Below are 20,075 nucleotides of genomic sequence, written 5' to 3'. Positions count from 1 at the left end.
TACCATGCTCTTTTGGTTACCATAGGCTTGTAGTATAATTTAAAATCGGGTAATTTGATGCCTCTAGTTTCATTCTTTTTTCTTAGGATTGCTTAGGAGATATTCGAGTTCTTTTTTGGTTCCATATGAAGTTGAGGATTCTTTTTTCTAATTTTGTGAAAAATGATGTTGGTATTCAATAGGGTTGCATTGACTCTGTAGTTTGTTTTGGGCAGTATGGTCACTTTAACAATGATTTCAAGTTATCTTTAGCTTTAAAAATGTATTAAGCATGGTAACTATACTTAATAATAATGTATTTTTCAAAATTGATAAGAGAGTTGATTTTAAATGTTCCCACCACAAAAAAATGCTAAGCAGATGAGGTGATGGATATGCTAATTAGTTTGATTTATTCATTTCATAATGTATGCATATATTAAAACATTGCATTGTACCCCATGAATATGTATATTATTTCTCGATTAAAAATAAAAATTTAAATATGTATTGAATGTTTCCATCAAATTTCATATGTCTTAAATAGATGAGAACTATGCCTCTGAAGAGTCTGGCAGGTGGGCCCTTGGAGGAGGCTGGCTTCAGAGCTATCTCCTCAAAGAAGACTTGGGAAAGGGTAGTTCATTTGTTTTTGAACACAGAAAGGATGCAGCTGTAGGAGGGGCCTTTATCAACACCCAGTCCCACTCTGCAGCAGTTAATTGCCACTTCCTGTCTAGAGAATGCAGCACAATAGACTGAGCCCATCTGCTGTTTGCATCTACTACGCCATCCCCATGGGATGGTTTAAGGTGGTGGAGGTCTAACAAGCAAGACGGACAGCAAGTCTGCCAGTGGGAGACTGGTCCATAGGTCCCTGTTAGCTCCAGGAATGGTTTCCACAGGTCAGGCTGACCCTGTGTGGCTGCCCTACAAAGGACTACACCTGGGCCTGCAAATACAGCTGCTGGCATCTTCACATGGCTCAGCTCCCTGACCTGGAAACCTCTAACCACAATATTCTTTGGTGGTTAAGTCTAATGTTTCTGTTATGGGAAAGGTTCCTGATCCAGACCCTAATAGAGCATTCTTGAATCTGATGCAAAAAAGAATTCAGGACGAGTCAGCAGTGCAAAGTGAAAGCAAATTTATTAAGAAAGTAAAGGAATAAAAGAATGGCTGGTCCATAGACAGGTATGCCCATTTTTATGGTTATTTCTTGATTATATGCTAAACAAGGGGTGGATTATTCATGCCTCCCCCATTTAGACCACATAGGGTAACTTCCTGACGTTGTCATGGCATTTATAAACTGTCACGGTGCTGGTGGGAGTGTAGTAGTGGAGGATGCCCAGAGGTCCCTCTCATCGCCATTTTGGTTTTGGTGGGTTGTGGCCAGCTCCTTTACTGCAGCCTGTTTTATCAGCAAGGTCTTTATCACCTGCATTTTGTGCCGACCTCCTACCTCATCCTGTGACTTAGAATGCCTTAACTGTCTGGCAATGTAGCCCAGTAGGTTTCAGCCTCATTTTACCCAGCTCCTATTTAAGATAAAGTTGTTCTGGTTCACACGACTCTGACATTTCCACAGACTGCTTTGTGTAGACTTATAAAGAAGAAACAGCCCACAAACCTATTTTAAAACAGTTGAACTGATGTGAATTCTAAAAATGACTGAAAAATAACCTTTATGGGGTAGGAGCCCTTGTTCAAAGCAGTGCTTTCAAGGGCCCCATGGGAAATCCACAACCACATGGTTAGCTAGTTGTGTCTCTACCCACATTAGATGGTGATTTTAATTTGTTTTTAACTTAGCAAGAATTTGTTCAGTGATGTTTCACTTTCACTATGTCAGAGAAGGAAGATGGGTCACGTACTCAAATTGTCCTTCCCTTTCCGTCTTTCATAAAAGTCCTGTTGTCCCTCCCCTTCCCTTTCTCCCCTGATCAGTCATGTACTCCCTCCCTCCCAAGCCTTCGGGAGTCTTTGTATCTGCAGAGAAAGGAGGAGTTCAAATTAGTTTGACAGGCCAGCAGAGGCAGAAAGAGAAACAGGTGGGCGGAGTTTCCACAACTGGCTTTGCACGTGCCTGAGCTGCACCTTGCATCAGCAATTGCCAGCCCATGCTTCACTGCCAATGACAGTGGGTCAGCACAAATAATCCAGAAACCACAGGCTGCCCTGGGGGCTGCTGCTGCCTCTACTCAACTGAACATTATCCTCAGCTGGGAGGGGAGAGTCTGCAAACATGGATGAAAACATCATGTCTCAGATTCAGAATTTGAGAAGGAGCAAGAAAGGAAGTCATCACAAACACAGAAATACTGAGAACCTGAATGAACTTATGTAGTGGACATTGGAGCAGTCTTTCTGTTAGTGCTGGCATTCCCAGTGTTAGAAGGGACCCTATTCAGTCAACATGTATTTATCAGGTACTAGCTGTGTGTCAGGCTTCTGTGCTTGCTGCTGAGGTGCTGTGAGTGACAGTACTGCTTTCACAGAGCTCATAGTTGGGAGAAGTAATCTCCAAACATTAGTCATTTTATATCCCTATAGGAAAAATATTGAGCCGAACTACTGTTTTCTATTTATATAAATTATGTAATATATTGGTATATTATGCATATCAGGTTAAATGATTTGTGTACATTACAAAATGGACATACAAAATAAATTAATCCAGATGAGATACAAATGTATATACCTATGTAGAATTTCCAATATTTTCTTTTTCTTTTTTTTTGAGATGGAGTTTCACTCTTGTTGCCCAGGCTGGAGTGCAATGGTGCCATCTTGGCTTGCCGAAACCTTTGATTCCTGGGTTCAAGCAATTCTCCTGCCTCAGCCTCCCGAGTAGCTGGAATGACAGGCACGCGCCACCACGCCCGACTAATTTTGTATTTTTAGTAGAGACAGGTTTTCTTCATGTTGATCAGGCTGCTCTTGATCTCCTGACCTCAGGTGATCTGCCTGCCTCAGTCTCCCAAAGTGCTGGGATTACAGGCATGAGCCACAGCACCTGGCCGAATTTCTAATATTTTCTTCCCACCCTCCAATGGCTTATTTTGCATAAGTTCTGGAATGCAGGCACCCACTGTAGAGATGACAGACGGGATTAAGAGTGTGATCTAGTTTGAGATTTTCTGGGTTCTGATGTTGGTTCCAGCCCATACTTTTTGTGTGACCAAGGATTTGTTTCTTAAGTTCTCAGAGTCTAAGTTTCTCCATATGTAAAATGGGTTTTATGATAATCCTTTCTCAGGTTTTAGTGAAGATGGAATGAGGTGATCCATGTAAAGTGCTTAGAAGTCTTCCTGGAAAAGAGTGTGATACGTGTTATTTATTATTTTGATTATTATAGTCTCTTTGGAGAGAAAAGCATTAACTAAGTGTTTAATTTCAACTGTGATGAGGACCACGCAGGACCAGTCTAGGATGCCGGGAGGGTGTATCGGAAAGACTTAACCTAGTCAGTTTTGAGCTGTGTTTTGAGTTCAGGAAGGAGTCAGGGTTAGAGCAGGGCACAGCATTCCCAGCTGAGAAACAGCACCTGTGAAGGCTGAGGTAGGAGAACACTTAACTCCTTGGAGGAGGAGATGAAGGCCCAGTGAGAAGGGAAGAACACTGTCAGATCCGACAGGAGAAGCAGGCTGACTGAGACCATGCAGGGCTTTGTGGGCATTGTATCCATCAAGGATCTGTTACCATAACCAAAACCCATTTGCAGTTGTTTCAGAGGGAAAAGGAGTCTATTAGAGGATATGAAGATACTTTCAAAATCACCAGAGGGCCGGAAAGTCAGGCTTGTGGGCCAGGAGGTCAGAACAAGGCTGAAACCAACCACACCCCGGGAGTGAATCAGAAAGGGTCTCTGCAGCTGCCCGCAAGTCTGGAACCCCACAGCACATGCCACTGTTGCCCCTAGGAGCTGGACACCATCACTGCCACCCTTTCTAGGAAATGGATTCTGCACCGCTGCATTGCTCATGAGCTCAATTCCAAATGAAGCTGTTTGTGAGAATATCTGATTGGCAGAGCTTGGGTCACATGGTGAGGTCGAGCTGCAAGGGAATCAGGGAAAGTCAGTTTTCTGGCTTCAGCTGTGGGGATGTAAGAACCCCTAAGGTAGGAAATTCCCCAAATACAGGAATGATGTCAAGGATTTGGGGCTTAACTGCTTTCACATCATCACATGGTCTGCTGTGGTCAGGAGGGCTGGAGAGGGGCAGGGAGGGTCAATCATCTTTGTAGAAATAAAAAAGAATACAGCCGGGTATGGTGGCTCACGCCGGTAAAGCCAGCACCTTGGGAGGCTGAGGCGGGTGGATCACGAGGTCAATAGATGGAGACCATCCTGACCAACATGGTGAAACTCCTTCTCTACTAAAAACACAAAAATTAGCCAGGTGCAGTGACACAAGACTGTAGTCCTTGCTGCTCGGGAGGCTGAGGCAAGGAGAATCGCTTGAACCCAAGAGGCAGAGGTTACAGTGAGCCAAGGTTGCACCACTGCACTCCAGCCTGGCGACAGAGCGAGACTCCATCTCTAAATAAATAAACAAATAGCCTCAAATAACCAAACCCAAACATTTGGGAAATTCAAAAAATGCTACCTCCTGAAAACTATGTCTATATATTTGCAATAAACGTAACAAACCCTCTCAATAGGTGGTACTCAAGGGAGCTGTGCAGTGAGTTTGGATGAATGTTTAACCAACACTGAACAAACATCCGGATTAAAAGGCGTGTTATTCCAGGTTACAGTTTCTCTCAAGCTAAGGGCAGATGCTTTCTCTCAAAGACACAAACTGGAAAGGCCTGACTCAGTTGCCCAAATTAGGTTTGTCCGTTGGGTCGTGGGTCAAGGACTGGAAGGACCCAATGGGACAGAAATCTGAGACGGAAGCATTTTGGCACATCCAGAGGAAGATGGGTTAAGGAAGCAAGATGAAGGTCGGGCAGAGAAGCTGCTTTCTTAAGAAAAAGCTGCATTTTTTCTTAAAGCAACTTGTAATGAGATCATGAGTTTCATTGATGCAGGAAGCTGGTTGAGTTGGCAGAGTGGTTTTTTGCATTAACAGAAACAAATTACTGCTTGATTCAGATAATAAATAATGCACTTCTAAACACAGAGCGAAATCTATTAAACAAATGGCTGCGGAATAAAAGGTCAAAATGAAACTGGGGCAAGATGATTTTTATGCAGCTCAATATTTTCTGTTTATATTCTGACTTGGAGCCAAAAATAGGATTCTCATTCAGTTGTATTATTAAAAATAAAATGATCTAATAAGTTAAAAATGGAAGCCTGATGAAGCCTCTAGTATTATGTATATAACATAGCATGTCAGGAGAGAAAATCTTAACTAATTATTTTAATGATTTAATAAAATCCAGAATTTCTTCACTGATTAGCAAGTTAAAAACATTGCACACCAGTTAAACGTAACTTTTTCTTACCCACATACCTACACACGTACCACCTGACGTCACTTGACTGTGTTTGTAGTATCAGCATCCCTCTGAGATGTGTACTAATTTTATTTCAGTGCTTTTCTTCTAAAATGGTGGTTCTTAAACTTTTGGGGAGCTCATAAATCCCTTTAGTATTTAGATTGTCTCCCTTAAAAATTGCAGTCTTGTTTTACTCCTGCAACAAATTGGTGTGTAATTACAAGGAGTTTTATGGACCTCCAATTAGACGACTGCCTCAAACCTCAGCTCTCTCCCCATAAATCATGGGGAAGTGAGACAGGGAGCTCAGCTGGTGCCGACGATGATATCTGCAAGGATGGACAGTCCCCAATGGGGCAGTGGCAGCAGGACTGAAATACTGGATTCAGTGTTATCAGTTTAATGGCCAGGAGAAGTTTTGTACCAGGAACTAACCGATGACTGGTTTTTTGGTTTGGTTTTGTTTTGTGTTTTGAAACAGGGTCTGGTTCTGCTACTTATGCTGGAATGCAGTGGCACAATCTTGGCTCATTGCAGCTTTGGCCCTCTGGGCTCCAGTGATCTTCCCATCCTCCCACCTCAGCCTCCCAACTAGCTGGGACTATAGGCATGCACCACCAAGCCTGGCTAACTTTTGTATGTTTTGTAGAGACAAGGTTTTGCCATGTTGCCCAGGCTGGTCTCAAACTCCTGAGCTCAAGCGATCTATCGACCTCAGCCTCCTAAAGTGCTGGGATTACAGGCCTGGGCCACCTCACTGGCCTGATTAGTTTTTAATAACTATAGTGTGCTAGGTAGAATGGAAGTAGAAATAGCCACAGCATTGGTACCTTCTGGCTGCCTGGGACCGTCTATGTCTGCCCCACCTCCATAACAAAACAAACCCTGCCAGCACCTTCCCCCAGGAATCCTTCTGGTGTTAGTGCTTTTGAAGTAAACACTCTTGTTAAGTTCTTAATGATGAAGAATAGCTTCCTCATTGAGTTTCTACTTCTAAGTATACATTTGCATTTTGGGAGGAAGGAGCTTTTATGTTTTAACTCAAAGTGTGTCTAATGGCAGAGTCCTCTCTGATGGGTCTGGGCAGTGGGGACAGCAGTTGGGAGCAGTGTTTGGGGACAGGTCCTTTGTCAAATCCCTAAAACTCCTGAACAGAAGATAGTCATTTAATTGCAAAATTATACATAAGGATGAAAATGAAATACCTTTTTGGAGGATTAACAGGAAATATAAATTTCTATAAGGAGGTAGTAGATGTTCTTTTCCAAAGAGGTTGTGGTAGGGCTTCAAGGTTTCAGGTAAAAAGTCTGCTTGTAATCCTGATTCTACATTTTACTAATTCAGTGGAGACAGAGAAACATTAGGGCTCCTCAAAAAGTACAGGCCTCACTTTGTGGCTTTAAGTTTTGAACATTGCCAGTTAGCCATGGCAGTAATTTTGGGAAAATGTCTCAACTTACTGAGGCCAGTTTCCTCATCTGTAAAATGACATACCTGCCTCCCAGTATTGTTATGTGAAATTCAGTGAAATAATACCTGCTGTGTATTTAATGAGGTCTAAGGTTCATATTTCCACCCATATATTAGAAAGTTCTCTGAAATTGGGATGGCATCCAGGAGTCTAGACAACCCCAGTTTTATGGGACCTGAACTTTGTATTATTCAGGGACCTTTTTAAAAAAGAGAATAGAAAATAATAAGTGTAAAATTGGGTAAGAACATGAATATTTGTTTAAATGGCAAAATAAATTACAAACCACAAATTTTAAAAAGCTGATATAAATCACAAACAACATAAAATACCACAAAAATATCATAATATTTGTAAAAAACTGCCTTCTGTTATACTTCTCTGCTCTGATTTTTTGGAGAGGGCAGAGTGTATGACAATGAATTCATTATGTAGGTTTTCTATAGAGAGAATAAATAGACAATTCACTCTTCCTTCTCAGTGATTGATGGAAATTTATTTTTTACTATCAAAAGTAAAATGTGTGTTTTCCAGCTTCACAACTATTTTTGGTAATGTCATATACATCTTGAGGGTTGTTGTCAAATTTGGGAAAACCTCTATGAAGTTTCTTTCCTATATGAGATATGAGATTTGGGGAAATTTTCCACAGACCAACTTCTGGATCATACACTTCACACCTTATTTATTTTCTGCTACCCATGCCATATGCTGCTGGTGAGTGTGGTGAGATGTGTTTATATTGGGTATAACCTGGAGGCCTGCACCAGAGCATCTCACTGCCAGGAGAGCTGGTGTGGTGGAGGGGAGAAGCAGTGAAGCCATTTCTATACCAGCATGCTCAGCAATAAGTTAAATGCACAGGCCACAAATACATGTTCCACTAAACCCAGACTAAATGTATCCCCAGCTCAACTTCCTCTTTAACAGGATCCCCAAATCACCCATGGCCACTCCAGTGCCACCCACGTAAGGGGAAGTGTGACAGAGGGGAAGTCAGAGTGGAAAGAGACAGTGGTCTAACCGATTGCATTTAAAATATCTTTTGCAAATTTTACAAAAATATATGGCCACGTCAACACACCGCTGGCCCTTGTCCCAGGACATTGGAAGGGCCCATGCAAATGCGGGGCCCTGAGGCCAAAACTCTCTTAGCTTCCCAGTAAATACACCATGGACGGCATCCTTCAGTTAATCGGCAGTAGATTCGCTTTACTGCTGGGCGTGTTACATTGGTGGCAACTTAGATTCGGTATCATATATGTAAAGCACCCCATATGGTGCCTGGCACGCACTGGAGGCTCACTAAGTATTCCTTCCTTTCTCCCCTTAGTGAAAAATCAGCAAACAGAGCTCCATCACTGGCAGGGGACTATGCCCTTCAAGTGTGTTATTGAAGAATCAGCGTTGTAGAAGTTGACATTCCATTAGTTTGCCTATAAAAATTTTAAATTGCAGTTTTTGAATTTATGAATCTTAGTTCAAGGTCAATAAAAAGTGATTGATGGGTAACCAGCGTGTGCCCAGGGACATAAGATGTCGTGTTGCTTTGTCAGTGGTCGATGATAATGTACTCCTTTCTAGCCAAACCCTAACAAGGCAAGCCCATTGCTAAGAAACAGAAGAAAGAACAAAATGGACTACCCTGTATTGAAGACACCTGAGTTCTGTAGAGTAGAGGAGAATTTTCCCAGAATTGGCCCAAGCCTGCCCTATCACCTTCCTGAAGGGCATGTGCCAGACAGTCTGAGCTCATTAGATTCAGGACATGAGGAAAGTTGTCATGGTTTTCCTTTCTACTCCCCCCTTCTTCCCTTCATTCTTTCCTCTCCTCCATCTTGTCTGCATTTTCTAGATTGCTTACTTGTCACTTTCTGAAACAAGAAAAAGATTCTACTTTTCATTGCCTGTTAATGCTAAATGACTCCCCATCCCTTGAAGCTATTAGTACGTATACAAAGAACTAGGGCACGGAGTGCTGAAATGCAGTTGTGTGTCACTTAACGATATGTTTTCTATGAAGTGTGTTGTCAGGCAATTTCATTGTTGCGCAAACACCATAGCGTGTGCTTGCATAGCTCTAGATGGTATAGCCTGCTACACACCCAGGCTATGTGATATAGCCTGTTGCTCCTAGGCTACAAAACGGTGCGGCATGTTACTGTACTGAATATACTGTAGGAATTTATAACACAATGATTGGCATTTGTGTCTAAGCATAGAGAAGGTTATGGTATAAAAGATAAAAAATGATCCACTTGTAACGAACGACACCATGAAGGAAGTTTGCAGCACTGGAAGTTGCTCTGGGTGTCAGAGAGTAAGTGGTGAGTGAATGTGAGGGCCTAGGACATTACTGTACGCTACTGTAGACTTCATAAACACTGTTCACTCAGGCTACACGAGATTTATTTTATTTATTTATTTTGAGATAGTTTCACTCTGTCATTCAGGCTGGAGTGCAGTGGCCTGATCTCAGCTCACTGCAACCTCTACCTCCTGGGTTCAAGTGATTCTCCTGCTTAATACTCCCCAGCAGCTGGGATTACAGGTGCCCACCACCATGCCTGGCTATTTTTGTATTTTTAGTAGAGATGATGGGGTTTCGCTATGTTGGCCAGGCTGGTCTCAAACTCTTGACCTCAAGTGATCCACCCGCCGTGGCCTCCCGAAGTGCTAGGATTACAGATGTGAGCCACTGTGCCTGGCCTCAATTTATTTTAAAACTCTTCTTTCTTCAATAATAAATCAACCTTAACTTACTGTAACTTTTTAACTTTATAAACTTTTTAACGTTTTAAACTTCTTTTGGAATAACACTTAGCTTAAAACACAAATGCATTGTATAGTCATGCAAAAATATTTTCTTTATATCCTTATTCTGTAAGTTTTTTTCATTAAATTTTATTATTTTTTTTTTACTTGTAAACTTTTTTGTTAAAAACAAAGACAGCTACACATACATTAGCCCGGGGCCTACACAGGATCAGGATCATCGGTATGTCATCACGGAATAGGAATGTTTCAGCTCCGTTCTAATCTTACGGCGTCACCGTCATGCACTCAGTCTATTGTTGCCTGATGTCATTGCGTGGCACATGACTGCAGGGGGTGTGGGAAACCTGTTTCTGAGTCAGTTAGAAGGCATATATATTTTCTTCCTTCAGCATCACTTTAAATTTGCCGTAATTCTGAGGCTTTCTACGTGGTTCACTTAGGACCATATGTTAAGGCTGCTGTTAACAATAACACGGGTCAAGCTGTATTTCAGAGTAGGCATAATTTATGAGGGGGTTATTTCAGGAACAATGATAGGGATTGTGAATAGTTGAGATTCATTCTAGAATGAGCAAGAAATTTACTGGAATAAAGAGGTGTAATGAAAATGGAAGCCTCTTTCTATTTCTGATGAGGAGCTTGGTGTGTCTGTAATTTGATTTTGTAACAATCGTTTTCCCTGAAGTAATTTGGGTGCTGCATTAGTCTGATTATTATGATTTCCTGTTTAGAACCCAGATACCTTCTTGATATGTCCCCAATAGTGTATTTCTGGAAATGACTTCAACCAATTACATTAGCTCTCATTCCCTTGGTTTCGATGTAGTTCACCAGGCGGGAATCAGACCGCCCAAGTGTGCAACCCAGATAGCGAGAGGCGGTGGGTTGAGAGAGTTTCAAATTGTCCTGAGATGCTGTTGGTCTGCATTTGGGTCTAAGTGAAGGAATGTGATGCTGCTGAGGCCTCGCGGGTGGGACCGGGCAGGGGAGCATATTTTCAATTCTGAAATATCATGACCAACTGGCCTTTCAGGGTTCATTTTGATGACCATGTTTCATCTGATTCCCTGTCTACTTCTGGTACTTGACTCATGAAGGTATCAGTGATGACAAGGATAATGAAATTTATCTTCAAACCTCCCCTGAAATGTAGTAGATGTAAGCACTGGGACAAATCTGAGAAGAGTCTTCAGCATCTCCTTAAGGTTACTGCTATTATGGATAATAGTGCTGTATCATTTAGAAAATCGTAGCCGTACTGTGTAGCAGGTATTATTCCTGTTTTACAGATGCGTAAACTGAGGCACAGAGAAGTTCAGGGTTATACTAATGTTGCCTACTAAGTGAGCAGTGGAGGTGGGATTTGATCCCAGTCACCTAAATCCAAATCATCCCATTCCTACCATCTCCCCTAATGATGTCATGCCCCGTGCTGCCTGGATCAAGGGGCTTTATGGGAGAGTGACAGGAGCCTTCAGTCCCTCCTTGTACTCTGTGAATCCGCCAAGGGAGGAACACACTCCAAGACTGCCCCAAAGGGGTACATGCCCTCGCCTGCACAGAGGCTGGCTGTCAGAGGACTGAGGAATTTCCCCGGAGGGAGATTTTCCCAACCCGTACATCAATCAACCTGTTCAAAGATCCTGTCCAGCTCTGAAGATTAGCTGACATCTGAGGCATTTAGCATGGAGAGAAAACATTCTTCTATAGAGTCATTTCAGCCATTCTACCTTTGCACATCTGAGTTTAGAAAAGGAGAGAAAAAGAGGGCAAACCTACTTCAGGCCCAACTAAGTAAGGTGTTTGTGTATGTGTTTCTCCTTTTTTTCATTCTTAAATCAAATTTAGTGGCCTATTTGGCTGTTGACTGTTGGAAAGCTAATGATAATGACAGAAACTGAAAATAGAGGCACTCTCTTACAGTGTCTTGTCCTCTAGATATGCATAAGAAATGCAAAGGCACTGTGGAACTCGATGAAACATTCAGCCTGCAGAGTGCAGTGGAGAATACGATACTCAGAAAGTGGAGACTATTTATATATTTGTGGGATGGGGTCTTGCTTTGTTTCCCAGGCTGGAGTGCAGGGGTGCAATCGTAGCTCACTGTAGCCTTGAACTAGACTCAAGTGATTCTCCCATAGCAGCCTCCTGAGCAGCTAGAACTACAGTGCATGCCACCATGCCCAATACCTATTTAATAAATATTTTGTGGAGACATGGTCTTGCTACATTTTCTAGGCTGGCTTCAAACTCCAGGCCTTAAGCCATCCTCCTGCCTCAACTTGGTTGCTGAGGTAACAGGGGCACTGCACTGTCCTTGGTTAATATTTTAAACTTTATTTGGCAAAACCAATTCTTTTGCTACTTCCCTTCTGCACTCAGGATGGGGACACAGGAGCTGGGAGAAATTTCACCAAGAAAGAAGTGGTTATGTGCAGCACAGACAATAGGCTGGCAGGTCTCATTTCCCCACAGTCCTATAAAAGAAAGCATGTAACTTGAAACCAGTTTAATGAAGTAACTCTTGGATTCCAGTAGCTGATTGCTCTGGGCCAGAAAGCCTGGAATCACCAAGATTCCTTAGGATGTGGTGGAGAGGGGCTGGGCACCCACAAGACTGCAGCAGCTGTCATCCACGATCCCTAAAATAATGCTCTTCAGGCCTGGGAGCACAGAGGCCTTTGCGAAGGACAATGAGTGCTGCTGCAAGTCACAGCTTCAGTCGTTTTGTGCAGCTGGGCTCCACTCTGGAATCTGGAATGCTCAGTGCAAACTGTTGAGGCTACATCTCTGTGCTTGGGCTGCTGAGAGGCAAGATGAGTCCTTTTGAATTTGAAATCTAGCAGTTTGGGATTAGGTGAGACTAAGAGTTCTGTGGATTTAGCTGAGTCCAAGGCGCTTACGTGTGGGCAAGAAGTTCTCCCTTCCAATGAATGGAACCTATGCGATGCCCCTATCCTGCTCATCCATAGGGGCACAGACGGTTGCTGGCACAACATGCTGTTGGTGTTGGGTGATATAAGGAGTTTGGAGTCACATCAGCCTGGGTTCAAATCCTGCTGCCCCTCCACTTCTGTGATCTCTGCAGATTACTGAACTTTTTTGAACTATCGTTTCTTTTCTTTCTTTCTTTTCTTTTTTTGAGTTTCACTCTGTCACCCAGGCTAGAGTACAGTGACGTGGTCTTGGTTCACTGCAACCTCCTCCTCCCAGGTTCAAGTAAGTCTCATGACTCAGCTGCCTTTCTGCCACCATACCTAGTTAATTGTTGTATTTCAATAGAGACAGGGTTTCATCATGTTGGCCAGGCTGGCCTGGAAATCTCTACCTCAAATGATCTGCCAGCCTTGGCTTCCCAAAGCGCTGGAATGACAGGTGTGAGCCAACACACCCAGCTGATCAGGTTTATATGTTATAGATGGGATGCCTTCTAATTATTTCTTGTAAACTGTGGAATGACTGAGTTGATCATAACATTTCAGTTAACCAGCACAACAAGTAATTCAGCTGTGTGACTTTGAGACAAGATTCTTAGCCCAATCCATGCCTCAGTTTCCTCATTGGTTCATAAAACAAGGATATTAGACTAGAGATTCTTTTCATTCCTAAATTTTGTGATGTTATAGGGCTGTGCCTGAGTGAAATTCCCTTTCCTCCATGTCCTTCCTCCTACTTTCTAAAGGGCGAACTGTTCATGGCTGAATAGCAACCACAGTCCACAGGTTTTATTCCAGAACTTTTCTCACTTGCTAATAAATTACTTCCATTGTTTCTGTAACAAGGGAAGTGAGCAAATGACTTGAGGCACACAGAGGTGAGTTCTGAGTTCAGTATAGGCCTGCCAGGAGTTGGCTTTCCATTAGCAAAACCCAAAATTTCATTCAAATAGAGTGTTGGCTCAGAAATCAGAACACTTAGTGAGCCTCAGCAGGCAACATGAATTAGGCATAAATAAATAAATAGGCTGATCTATTGTTCTCTGACAATGTGGTTTAGTTTTTAAATCAAAGGAAAGTAATGACTATTTCAAACTAAATGTATGAACTCTTCCTCTTTTTTCCCTCTGATATAAAATTCTGTAGGTCTTACTCATTCTTGTTGATGATCTAATCTGAAATACCAATAGATTATATCATTTTCCTAAACTGGTGAGTGTCTCTCACAAAATCCATCAGAGCTGGGGCCTGGGCTCTGTTCCTCATGACCATCCTACATGCCTCTATAAATAGACCATTATCAAATGCTTTTTACCGGGCTTAGATTGAACAACAATCATGACTGTCAATTTTCCTTCCTTCCCTCTCATCTGATTTTAAATTATCTCTGACAGTCAGGATGTGATAAGTCTACTGTGTTCAGAGTTCAGAGTTCCAAACACAATTGTCCAACATAAGGAAGGCTAGAAATACGTATTTCAGACAAAACATGGAAATCCTACCAACTGCTGGTGAATTCCCTCTGAGTTTCTCTCTTCCCTTTCAGGAAATGTTCCTTGGGTCTCCTGTCCTTGTTAGCACCAGCTTCTCCGGTCTAGTTCTAAATTATCACCTTGGCAACACCACTTCCCATGGTCTGCAAAACTTTGGACAGCTGGTCTCTATTTTGCCTTTATTGCCTATATGTTAGCCAGTAGGGGACAGAAGTCCATGACCTTACTCATCCCAGCTTTGTTTTGTCCAAACTCTTTTGTGCAAAGAGGAAAACAGGGATTTTAAATCATGCACTGTGCTGTGCTGACACAGTGCCCAGCAAAATAAATCACAACCCCTTTATTTTAGAGCAGCTGGAAATGGACACTTTTAATGGACAGGGGAGTCTGGCCAACACAGAACTGGGATGAGACAGGATTATCATTTTAGAATGCTGATTTTGCAGGGAGAATGTGACTTCTCTGTTTTTAAACATCCTGAGTTTCCTTTCCTTAGAGGCGGCTGCCGAGCTGAAGGTGTTTCTGCAGCTAGTGTCCCACTCTCATCTGCATGCTGAGTGCACAGACTAGGCAAAGCCTGTGTCTTTCCAATCTGCATGCACACAGGCTAATTTTTCATTAGCTCTGCAAAAGTCAGGATAGGAAGTTTAATTTAATAAAATGAATTAAAATATAATCCCCCAAACACAAGTTTATAAGCAACAGTTTCATCTGCACTCAGCAAAGCTTTATCACTTGGTTGTAAAGGGGAAAAGGACTAACACTTATACTGATGGCCCACTAAGTCTCACAGCATTATGAGACAGGTACTATTTTGTCCCATCCCCTAGCTCCTCTGGGCATTGTGCCAAATGGAGAGGAGTTTCAAAGGTAGTGCTATTGCCACCTGCCACTGCCGCCTGCCACTGAGTCATCCTGGTAGTCATCTCTAGATAAATGGGAATGACCAACAGCACTGTGATGGTCAAGGGTACCAGCATGACACCTGTATAACTCCATCAAATTATGTTGTACTCAATTTTGTGCCTATATTGAGGGATAGGCTTGGTTCAATCACTCATATCTTATAGTGACACCATGATTGTTAAAATAAGACCAGGTTTCAATGTCTCTAAGGGTATCAGGTTCATCAAAGGGGCTTGGACGCTTGAAAATGGATGCACCCGTGAAACCTGACTTTCCATTTTGTCTGACTGGTAACAGCTTAGGGGTGGGGGGAAAAGTCATCCTCTGAAGAAAAGATCTATACCCAAGAGGCAGTAAGGTATAGAAGTTACAAGCACAGATTTGGGGTATAGAATTTGGATTCAGATTGAGATTTATTATCCAAATTCTCCTACTTATTTCATATGTGACATTAGGTAAGTTATTGAACCTCTTGATGACTCACTTTCTTCATCTATGAAATGGAGATGATATATATAGTGCTCATCTGTTACAAATATTAAGTGAATTGATATAGAAAGCATTTAAAGCAGCGCCTGGGCAGCCAGTCTCTATTTTTCCTTTATTGCCTATCTGTTGGCCAGTAGGGTACAGAAGTTCATGACCCTACTCATCTCAGCTTTGTTTTGTCCAAACTCCTTTCTGCAAAGAGGATAACCAGGATTTAAAAATATGTGCTGGGTTGTGCTGGCATAGCACGTGGCAAAATAAAGCACAACTCTTTTATTTTAGAGCAGCAGGAAGGGGACACCTTTAATGGACAAGGGAGTCCAGTTAGTAACTTTAATAAGTATTTGCTGTTATTGTTGCTATGACACTGGTATCAGTTTACTGGGGCTGCCATAACAAAGTACCACAGACTACATGGCTTAAATAATATAATTTTGCTTTTCACAGTTTCGAAGACTAGGCATCCAAGATCAAGGTGTCAATAGGGTTGATTCCCGTAAAGGTCCATGAGAGAAGGATGTGTTCCAAGCCTTTCTCCTTGGCTTGAAGATGACCATCTTTCTCTGTCTTTTCATCTGTCTTTTCTTCTGTATGCATTGGTGTCCAAATTCCCTCTTCTTATAAAGACACCAGTCATATTGGATTTGCGCTCACTCTTGAAGACCCTATTTTCAAACAGGTCACATTTTGTGGTACTAGAGTTTAGGACTCCAGTGTGTGAATCTTTGGAGGACATAATTCAGCCTATAACGGTGCCTAAGCAAGGTTTTTGGTGAAATTCACTTTCGGGGTAAATTTTGTTCTTACAAAGTTGCCTGTTTTTTCCTTTTTTGAGTAATCAATGTAAATTTCTGCCTTTCTCATATTATCTTATAAACTATTTTAAAAAATCTAAATAAGTATCTTGGAAGCTGTGTAGATGCTGAGCTGGGTGTGGTTTTGGCATCTGTAGTCCCAGTTAGTTACTTAGGAGGCTGAGGTGGGAGGGTCTCTTGAGCCCAGGAGTCCAGGAACAGCCTGGGCAACATCCTGAGAGCTTATCTCTTAAAAAGAAAATAGAAACATTCTATGGATGCTGAATAGAATGGATTCAATGGTACCTTTCCCAAAGGAGAAAAATCCATGAAATTGTAGGTCAAATTGTAACCTAATGCCTACATTTAGGGACAGAATCATTATAATACATTAAAATATTTTTTGTTGGACCCAGTTTTATTAGTTATTATTGACAACCATAAGTAATCACTTTTTCAAAGAATTATTATTAAGAAATGCTACATCACACCAGTCACTAAATGTTGGTGGCCTGCATGATTCATTACTTCTCTGTGTGGGCAGGAACTGGTCAGGTCTGGTGAGTACTAGGGTACTCCTGGGGTTTGACTGGTCCACAGATTAGCCACTCAGGCTGTGTGTTAAGTAAGAGTTTTTGAGTGGAAATATCAGAAATCAACTCCAGATAGCTGAGGCAGTAAAAGGACTATATTGGGAGGATACTAAGAAATCTCACTGAACTCCAGGAATCACTAACTTCTCAGGCCCTCAGGAGACTGGGGACCAGGGCAGGAGTTTTGGGAATTTGCCGGGTCTCTTCCATGGGTCCCTCCTGCTCCACTCTCTGTCTTTCTCTCCTGCTCTGTGCTTCTATGGATGGTAATGATGGACATTATCAACTATAGCAATGGGCTCCTGTGCCCTTTGACTTCTGGTTGCGTTTGGGCAATGATGTATTTTGTCAGGAGATCAGAGGAAGAAAGGGGAGTGAGGCCAATAGTTCATCTCCTATCTTGACTCCTACCTTGGGTAATGCCTTGGGCTAGTCAAGTCCCTTGGCCAGAAGTCACAGGTTGTCTTCAGGTGGCCTTCTGGGCATGACTTTCTCCTTCTAAGCTCCAGTAACCACTCCTGTGTTTTATCCCTTTGGCCCTAGATGTGGTTACAGCTCTGTTTTTACCACCCGCAGGGTATGGTACTATCCCTTGTGGTTCTCTACACCTTGACTAAGTTCTATGCTGGGCTATGTTGGAGCTTGAGGCAAAAGGAAGTATCAGTGATATGGTTTGAATCAGTGTCCCTACCCAAATCTCATGTTCAGTTGTAATCCCCAGTGTTGGAGGTGAGGCCTGGTGGGGGTGATTAGATCATGGGGGCTGAGTTCTCATGAATGGGTTAGCACCATCCCCTCAGTGCTGTTCCTGGAACAGTGAGTAGGTGAGTTATTGTGAGGTCTGGTTGTTTAAAAGTGTCACACTTCCCCTCTTTCCTCTTCCTGCACTGGTCCTGGAAAGTGCATCGCTCTCCCTTGACCTTCTGCCATGATTGAAAGTTTCCTGGGTGGGCGCGGTGGCTCATGCCTGTAATCCCAACACTTTGGGAGGCCGAGGCAGGTAGATCCCAAAGTCAGGAGTTTGAGACCAGCCTGACCACCATGGTGAAACCTTGTCTCTACTAAAAATACAAAAATTAGTCAGGTGTGGTGGCACGTGCCTTTAATCCCAGCTACTCTGGAGGCTGAGGCAGGAGGTTGCTTGAACCCGAGAGGTGGAGGTTGCAGTGAGCTGAGATCGCACCACTGCACTCCAGCCTGGCGACAGAGTTCCTGAGGCCACCCCAGAAGTAGAGCAGAGGCCAGCCTCGTGTTTCCTGTACAACCCATGGAATCATGAGCCAATTCAACCTCTTTTCTTTATAAATGATCCAGTCTCAAGTATTTCTTTATAGCAATGCAAGAATGGACAAATACAGTCAACAATAATAATCCTTTGTTTAATATGTTGATATTTTGTTCATCATAGATTTTTTTAACAGTAATTTTAACTTCTAAAAATTATTGCATTGAAATATTATGTATCTTGATCACTAAAATTTTTGGTGTCCTCTTAAAATTTTTGACCTTGAGGCAATTGCCTCACTTTACTGTAGTCCCAAACTGGCATTTGACTTTTGTAAATTGTCCCTTTAAAAAACCACCCTCTCCTGTGAGCTGTGAGCACACCACTGCACTCCAGGCTTGGCAGCAAAGCGGGACCTCATCTCTTAAAAAAAAAAACCAAAACAAACAAACAAAAAAAAAACCCTTGTCTCTGAGCAAGCAATTTGTTTCCTGATAGGACTCTGTTTGATTTAAATGCCTTTTCTCAAAAGCATAGATTGTAACTCATCAGCCCTTAGACAATATTTTATCAAAGAACATAATTTATTTGGCCTGTACAGCTTTGCAATTTAGTTGTTCACTTGTAAAAGTCAGAAGACCTTCATATAAAAATCTAGATTTCTGGTTTCTCTTGAAAAAAAAAAAAAAAAAAGGCAGACAATGTGGCAACAACAGATTCCTTTCCTGCATGGCAACAATTGGCAGGAGCTGAGTAGCAGCTTCTCCTTTGGCCTGAGCACGTCTCTCCAGTTGGACGTAGTCCCCACCACTCCTTATTACCTCCCCACAGCACTGAGGCTTACTGTTAGTCAACATTTTTTTTTAATCACAGTGGTGCTGTTTTTTTAAATTATGCCTAGCCTGCTTGCCTAGCTGATTCCTATAGGCTGCGGAGTTTGAGACACTTGCTATCGTTCTTTGCTGTTTTTAGGACTCCACTTCCAACTTCTGCAACTTCTAGCTCAAGTTCTGCCTTCCCAGGATGATGAATCAGACTGGCTCAACTTGAGGCAGATTTCATTTCAGCACCAACCAACAAGCCCAGGGGTCAGGATCTTGTGTGAGCACCTGCTAGGGGCCCACCCTTGATAGTGGAGAGTGGGGATTTCCAGAGAAGAGGAATGTATCTGTAGGAAGTAGTAGAGGGACCTACCACACTGTGGTGCTGGCTCTTGAACCAAAGTGTAATAGTGTATGCATTGGATATTTTACTTAATCTTGAATCATTCAGAGTAAATCTGATAATGTTCCATTCAGCAGATTCTGCAGACTAAATGCTTCTGAGTGCAAAAATGATAAATAAGTGCAATTTAAAATTTATTGTTTTTGTAAGCAACATCTGTGAGAAGGGAGTAGGGATATATTCACAAGCCACAGTCTGGTCCTCAAAAAGTCCACATAAGACAGATCTATTTTGGTCTAGTTTGAGGCTGTTGGTCTAACGTGGCTCTCGCACATCTGACATACCCAGGCTAAAGATGGTCAGTGTGTGGACCCATGAACCTATCTCTTGCCTGGGTCATTGCAGACATTCCTAATATGCTGCAGAACTCCTTACTAATAACCTTCCGGATCCTTCTCAACACAGTTTTCCAGTCCACCAGCACCGAGCAGGTGGCACATGAAATGAAATGCATTTGCCACCCTTGCTTCTGGGGTGACTTATCATGGAGCTTCCTTGAGCTACTGGAGCCAGTGTTTTATTGCATGTATGAAAACTGGCATGAAGACTGCTCTCCTGAGCAGATTACAAGCAGCTCCCCCTTGAGTCCTCAAGGTAACTCCCCCATCTGTGGTCTTGTTACAAACCCAAGGAGCCTGCTTTATGCCTTTTCCCCTGAAAAGCCTCGACTGGACACAGGATGACTTCTTGTTTAGTTCTAAGGCAGGAAGTGATTCTCTTGGGCCGCAGTTGG

General features: G+C 42.5%; 1 long non-coding RNA gene across 1 annotated transcript in view; it reads left to right on the top strand.

Moving 5' to 3' along the window:
• The window catches only part of LOC118154559 (uncharacterized), a 220,356-nt gene that overhangs the window by 162,841 nt on the left and 37,440 nt on the right, over positions 1-20,075 (top strand). The gene's annotated exons all lie outside the window — the stretch shown is intronic.

This window comes from Callithrix jacchus, chromosome 6 (assembly GCF_049354715.1).
Source record: "Callithrix jacchus isolate 240 chromosome 6, calJac240_pri, whole genome shotgun sequence".
NCBI classification, from domain to species: Eukaryota; Metazoa; Chordata; class Mammalia; order Primates; family Cebidae; genus Callithrix; species Callithrix jacchus.
This window is presented reverse-complemented; position numbering and strand designations above follow the sequence as displayed.